Source organism: Colobus angolensis, unplaced genomic scaffold, assembly GCF_000951035.1.
Source record: "Colobus angolensis palliatus isolate OR3802 unplaced genomic scaffold, Cang.pa_1.0 Scaffold130, whole genome shotgun sequence".
Lineage (NCBI taxonomy): Eukaryota > Metazoa > Chordata > Mammalia > Primates > Cercopithecidae > Colobus > Colobus angolensis.
The window spans coordinates 3,458,547-3,465,797 of NW_012114253.1; positions in this window are offsets into that span (position 1 = coordinate 3,458,547).

Below are 7,251 nucleotides of genomic sequence, written 5' to 3' on the forward strand. Positions count from 1 at the left end.
CTTGGCTTACTGCAACCTCTACCTCCCGGGTTCAAGCAATTCTCCTGCCTCAGCCTCCCAAGTAGGTGGGACTACAGGCGACCACCACCAAGCCAAGTAATTTTTGTATTTTTAGTAGAGACGGGGTTTCACCATGTTGGCCAGGATGGTCTTGATCTCTTGACCTCATGATCCACCTGCCTCGGCCTCCCAAAGTGCTGGGATTACAGCCATGAGCCACCGCGTCTGACCATAAAATCCATTCTTAGTTTGTGAACGGTACATAAACAGGTAGTTGGCCAGATTTGACCCTTGGCTCATAGTTTGTTGACCCGTGACCTACACTATTATATATATATATATTTTTAGATTCACCTTTTACTTACTTAAATAATTCCTTTGAAAAGGAAATTTTTATCATATCAACATCACTTAACATAGATACAAGATGGCCATGTAACTATGAGAGGCAGGCTGCCATGGCTCACGCCTGTAATCCCAGCACTCTGGAAGGCTGAAGCAGGCAGATCACCCGAGGTTGGGAGTTTGAGATAAGTGTGGCCAACACAGTGAAACCCCGTCTCTACTAAAAATACAAAAATTAGCTGGGCATGGTGGCACGCGCCTATAATCCTAGCTACTCAGGAGGCCGAGGCAGGAGAATCGCTTGAACCCAGGAGGCAGAGGTTTCAGGGAGCCGAGTTCGCACTACTGCACTCCAGCCTGGACAACAGAGTGAGACTCTGACTCAAAAAAAAAAAAAAAGATAAATGCAAATTTACATTATTAAATTCTCGACAGGCCTCTCATCTGAGCCTGGGCCCTATTCTTTCTTTCTTTGAGAGGAATAGAGAGGTGTCAAGGACAAATGAAAATAAGACTGAGACTTTCTTCTTGTTGAAATCTGGGGGAAAAAATGGGAAAGGAATGAATGAGAGGTTATCTCTTTATATACACCAATGTTTATTCAATGCTTTGCCTTGTATGGCCTCAAATCATCCTGGGATCCACGGTGGTAGGTGGCACTGATGTGATGTCATCCAGTGCTTAGAGATGAGCCTGGCTCTAATACTGGAGACCGCTAGTGGCTGCTTGGCACCCTGAGTTCTAATCAAGATTGCTGAATATCTGGGGAGAAAATTGCTGTCTCTGATCAGCCTCCGGGGCATACGTCAACCTCTGCTAAGGGTTTTGAGCTTCCCTACTGACAAGTTGATGGCCAGTGCAGATAATTATTATTCTTAAGAAAACAGTAATCATAATTATGATGAATCCAGGTTGATGAGACATTAATGCCTGAAGGCCTTGGAGTATTTTTGAAAAGCATCACTAAAATAATAATTGAAATCGCAACAAGGGAGAATTAAGAACATAAAAGCCGACTGAGATAGCCTCGCAACCCCACCTGCCTTTTCTAGACACCAGCTTGCTGGGGGGCTTCATGAGGCTTGTGAAGAAGACGGGACAAAAGGGTCAGGCTGTTGGGAATTTTATGGTCCCAATGACATGGTGCCTTCTGGTGTTCCAGGCCTCAGTGGCCTCATCTGAGAAACGGGAATGATAATAGCGTATGTGCATGGACCAGATGAGTTCTTCCGGTTCTGTTCCAATTCTGCCAGTTCTTACTCGATGAGATTCTTAACTCCTGGTACCCAGGTGATTGCAGCATGCCAGGTGCTCTCATTCTGGGAGGAAGTACCTAACTCGGGGGTAGTAAATGCACTGCCTGGGGGCCAGATCTGGTCCTTAGATATTTTTTATTTGACTTGTATAGTTAAATACTTATAAACAGCTTTTGGGATTTATTACATGTGATAACACAGACAGAAACAAGTACAGTACTTTATCAACTGGCTCAGTGAACTGTCACCTAGCAGACATTGGGGTAACCACCAACCAAGCATGGCTGGCCCCTCAGGATTCACCCCGGGCCTCCTTCAGTTACTTGACACTGTGCTGTATTTTTTTTTTTTTTTTTTTGAGACAGAGTCTTGCTCTATCGCCCAGGCTGGAGTGCAGTGGCATGATCATAGCTCACTTTAGCCTTCACCTCTCGGATTCAAGAGCTCCTCCCACCTCAACCTCCTGAGCAGCTAGAACTATGGGTGTACACCACCATGCCTGACTAATTTTTAAATTTGTTGTAGGGACAGGGTCTTGCCATGTTGCCCAGGCTGGTCAACTCCTGGACTCAAGCAATCATCCCACCTTGGCCTCCGGAAGTGCTGGGATTACAAGTACGAGCCACTACACCCAGCCTGTACTTTCAAATATTATTATTTTTAGTTTGGCCATGTGCTGTCTTTTTAAGCTGACACTAAACTGTGGGTTTTGTTTTTTTTCACACCTCTTCTGCAATTCTCTGACGCCAACTGAGTGTCCAATAATTCAATTCAATTCTGACAGTAACTACTTGGAATGAGTGCGGACTGCACAAGTGAAGAGCTCAGTCCCACAAAACGGCCTGATTTCAGACACTGGTCCCAGGAGGTCACCCAGACTTCTGACCGATTGACTGTAAATTGAGAGTTCTCATGACCCCTCCTCAGGCTCAATATTTCACTTGCATGACTTCCAGAATTTAGGAAAACACTTCACTTACGTTTGCTGGCTTGTTACAAAGGGTACAACTCCGGAACAGTCAGATAGAAGGTACTGGGGGAGGGATGTAGAGCTTCTACGTCCTCTCCAGGACCCCTACCCTCCCACCCAGCACCTCCATGTGTTTACCAACCCAGATGCTCTCTGAACCCCATTGTTTAGGGGTTTTTATGGAGGTTCCATTATTTAGGCATGATTGATTAAAATCTATGGCCATGGGTGATTGAATTCTATCTCCAGCTCCTCTCCTCTTCCCAGAGATGGGTGGTGGTGCTGAAAGTTTCAACCCTCTAATCATGGCTTGGTCTTTTTGGTGACTAGCCCCCATCCTGAAGCTCTCTGGGAGTCCCCTCACTAGCAAACAAAGTACAGTAAATTCCGAGAAACTCAGAAACTCTGCTGAAAACTAGAAACCAGAGAAAAAGATCAAATATTTATTTTTTAATTATATCACAGAGTGCCTTTAAGCAAAGGCATGCACACTCCAATTTGCCACAGACCCCACCATGCCCTATTATTGCCCACTGCCCTATTCATAGATTTGTGTTGTCTGCTCACCCTCTGTAGGCACTTGAAATTATGATGCCTGCTTAATAAATACTATTTGCCTTAATAATAGTTGAAACAGTCAGTATTAGTCCATTCTCACACTGCTGTAAAGAACTACCTGCTACTAGGTAATTTATAAAGAAAAGAGGTATAATCGACTCACAGTTCCACAGGCTGTACAGGAGGCATGGCTGGGGAGGCCTCAGGAAACTTACAATCAAGGCAGAAGGGCAAAGGGGAAGCAAGCACACCTTCACATGGCGGCAGGAGAGAGAGAGCAAAGCAGGGAGTGCTACAATTTTTAAACAACCAGACCTCGTGAGAACTCACAAGAACAGTGAGAACAGCAAGGTGGAAATCTGCCCCCATGATCTAATCACCTCGCACCACGTCCCTTCTGCAACACGTGGAGATTACAATTTGACATGAGATTTAGGTGGGGACACAGAGCCAAACCGTGTCGAATAACAAAGTAGCTATCAACTGTTGGGTACTTATAATATTCCAGGGGCTGTGCTGAGCACATCAGATACAGCATCTTGTTTAATCTTCACAGAAAGTCTTCTAAGTAAGGACTCTTACTTAAGGATTCCCTTGGTCCATTTGTCTATTTTTCAGATAAGGAAACCAAGGATCAGAGAATTGGGGTACATTTTCTAAGGTAACACAGCAAGTAACGCAGAAAGCCGGATTGAGCCCAGGCTGTGAAGTGGGATGGGGTCATGTGGGGAGTGGGACCAGCTCCAACCTTTGGGGATCGGGTTTTTACTGTATGAGTGGCACAGGTTTGGTGGTCAGATGGGCCTGGCGTCAACCTTCACGTCACCGCCCTAGACACGTTACTTAGTCTTTTGAGCCTCAGTTTCCCTATCTAAAACATGAGTACAGTGACAGCCACCTCACAGGGTCACAGTTAGGATTGTATGTCTTAAGCACTGGGTAGAAGTTCCATAAATGATTCTTTGCTGCATCTGGTCTAAGCAGAGGGGTTGCTGCAAAGTGTAGGGTCCCCAAGGGGTGTCCTAGCTCCACCACCTGCAAGATCCAGCTCAAGGCTGCCTCCTCCAGGAAGCCTCCCCAGGTTCTCAGAACCCATGCGGCCTGATTCTAGAACCCATACAGCTTCTATGTCACCAAACACTCCCCCTGAGCCAGGCATATTATCCAGGTGCTTCAAGCTCAGGATTCTCTACTGCATCTGCCCTACAATAACTTGGATTTCTCCTTTAATCCTCACACCAACCCTATGAAGTAGGTATGAGTACCCCCAATTTAAAGGTGGGAAAACTGAGGCTTGGAGAGAGAATTGTCTTCTTTTTCCTCTCCTGCTGTTGAAACATGACCCATGAAGCAAGGTTGGCCTCGAAAGCTGCTTTGTCCTCAATATATCCCCAGGGATTTTGGGAATGGTGAGGGCAGGAGAGACGGCATCAGCTTTGGAGACAGAAGTTTGAATCCCATCTCCACTACTACTAGTTTCATAGCTCTGGAAAAAGCCAGGAGCTTGCATTTCCTCAAGGGTACAAGGGTGGAAGTTACACTAACCTTGAAGGCTACTGTGAGCCCAAAATGAGATAAAGTTCTCAGAGCAGTAGCCACATAGTAGCTGCCCAATAAATGTATGTTTCGTTGCCCCCAAAGCCATGTCTTGTTCTGTGTTCTCATAACACATCTCCGGTTCCTCCCTTGGTCCGCTTACCAAATGTGAACAGATATTCTTGTTATTTAGACACCTGGGGCTGGAAACTTCTTGAAGTCAAGGGCCACTCCCAAACATCTTTAGATTTCCCACTTGGCCTAGTACCTTTGATGCAGTCATATCCAACCAATGTGTGTTTTTTTTAAAAGTGCAAAGAGCTTTTCCATTTTTTTCTCCCATAAAAGTAATCAGCACTCATTGTAAACTAGGGAAAGAATTTTACCTCCCTCCATCGTCTTGATGCGAGGATTACCTGTGAGAAAGCTGGTAAGGTGCCTATCATTGTGTCTGTCACAGAGCCTTCTAAGTATTGTCGTCTTCATTAGTTCAAAAAACAGATAGGGCATTTCAAAAAGTAAAAAAACATCTGCTGACCTTGTGGGATGTCCTTACTGGTTTTTTTCCACTATATAATTTTTTTTTTTTTTTCTGCGACAGGAGTCTCACTCTGTCGCCCAGGCTGGAGTGCAGTGGTGTGATCTCGCCTCACTGCAAGCTCTGCCTCCCAGGATCACGCCATTCTCCTGCCTCAGCCTCCCGAGTAGCTGGAACTACAGGCGTCTGCCACCACACCCGGCTAATTTTTTGTATTTTTGGTAGAAACGGGGTTTCACCGTGTTGGCCAGGATGGTCTTGATCTCCTGACCTCGTAATCTGTGCATCTCAGCCTCCCAAAGTGCTGGGATTACAGGCGTGAGCCACCGCGCCCGGCCTCCACTATATAAATTTAGACAACTCACAGACATAAAACACACACACTTTTAAAAATGGTCGTTCTGTGTTTTACGGCATGCCTTCTTACTTTAAAGGTAAGTGGAGGAACTCTTCCTACACCAATAAATATAGATGTGTTTTACCCTGCTGGATGGCCCTGAGAATTAGATGGTAAGGATGTACCATGACTTATTTAGTCAATCTCCTGTTGATGGCACTTAGAGATTCCCATAATCTGTTCTGGGTAGGGCTGGAAAGTGCTGGACAGGTGTAGACCAAGGAAGCCTCCCACCGGCGGAAGCTTCTGCAGTTACAAATCAGCCGCCAGGGATGTCACCAGGCTGACACAGTGACTTCTGGCTGGCAAGTAATTTTGAAGTTGTGTTAAGGACAATGAGGGACACATTCCTGTCGTGGGGCTGGGATGAGCTCAGCCGCATTCCTCCTTTTCATAGCGTTGGACGGGGCAGTCCTCCGGGAAGAAGGCCTTTTGAGTCAACCTTTCCTTTCAGTCACCTCCCAAGAGGTGTCTCCATTGCTGCGACATCTGTTTCAGCAGAAATAAGATGATGAAGCTTCAGGGGACCTGCCCTGCTTCCCTCAGAGGGTTTTCCCTGACACGTGAGAGAGTCATTTGTAAACCAGCAGTCAGAGATGAGGCAAGTGGGGATTTACCGGGCTCGCCTTCAGCAAGCTGATGGAGAAGACAGGACGGGGACCCCGGGGCAAGGATGCCCTTGTCCTCCTTTACCCTGGGGTTTCTGGAACTCCCAGGGTCTCCCTGGCAACAACGCACTTATCCTGGTCCTGCACTCAGCTGTGGAGTTGTCCGTTGCCCTGAGGCTGGTGTGGACATTGCAGTCTCTAGGTAGGACCTGGCTTACTATTTTGGACCTATGACGTTCAGGCCCTGGAATCTTCCCTTGGCCAGCGACCTTCTCCTCTCCAAGCCTCAGTGTCTCCACGTGTAAGATGGGAATGATGAGCCTTCCTGAAGTTGACGAGGTTAGGATGGAATGAAATGATGCATGTGAAGTCTTGATCTGATGCCTTGCACTCGAACTGATGTCTAGGTGCTCCATAAACCACTGCCATTAGAACTGATCTGAGCAAGGTGAGGTGAGGATGAATGAGACACGGTATGAGGAGCAGTGAGAAGGTGCTCAGGGGTGTTGGTTCCTGAGGTCAGGGAGCCATCTCTTTTGGCAGAGATAGTAGATGCATCAATTCATACTGTTGGGCACTTTACAGTGCTTTTCCATGATGATAAGAATGAGGCAGGAGAGGCCGTCTCTGCTGAGAGAGGGCTGCAGGCTCTGGAGTGGCCTCAGAGAGCCACCCTGATGCGGCACTTGCCCTCTGCCAGGCATCCTTCCAAGGACTTAGACAGCATTTCGTTTAGCCCTCACCAAAACCCTAAGGGGCAGAGGTGCCCTTCCTATTTTACAGATGGGGAAACTGAAGGGGGGAGAGGCCTCTGGAAGAAGCTGTCTTGTTAAGCATTGGGCTTTAAATTAATTAGGGACCGGGCACTGTGGTTCACACCAGTAATCCCAGCACTTCGGGAGGCCGAGGTGGGTGGATCACTTGAGGTCAGGAGTACAAGACTAGCCTGGCCAACATGGCAAAATCCCATCTCTACTAAAAATACAAAATTTGGCTGGGCGCGGGGGCTCAAGCCTGTAATCCCAGCACTTTGGGAGGCCGAG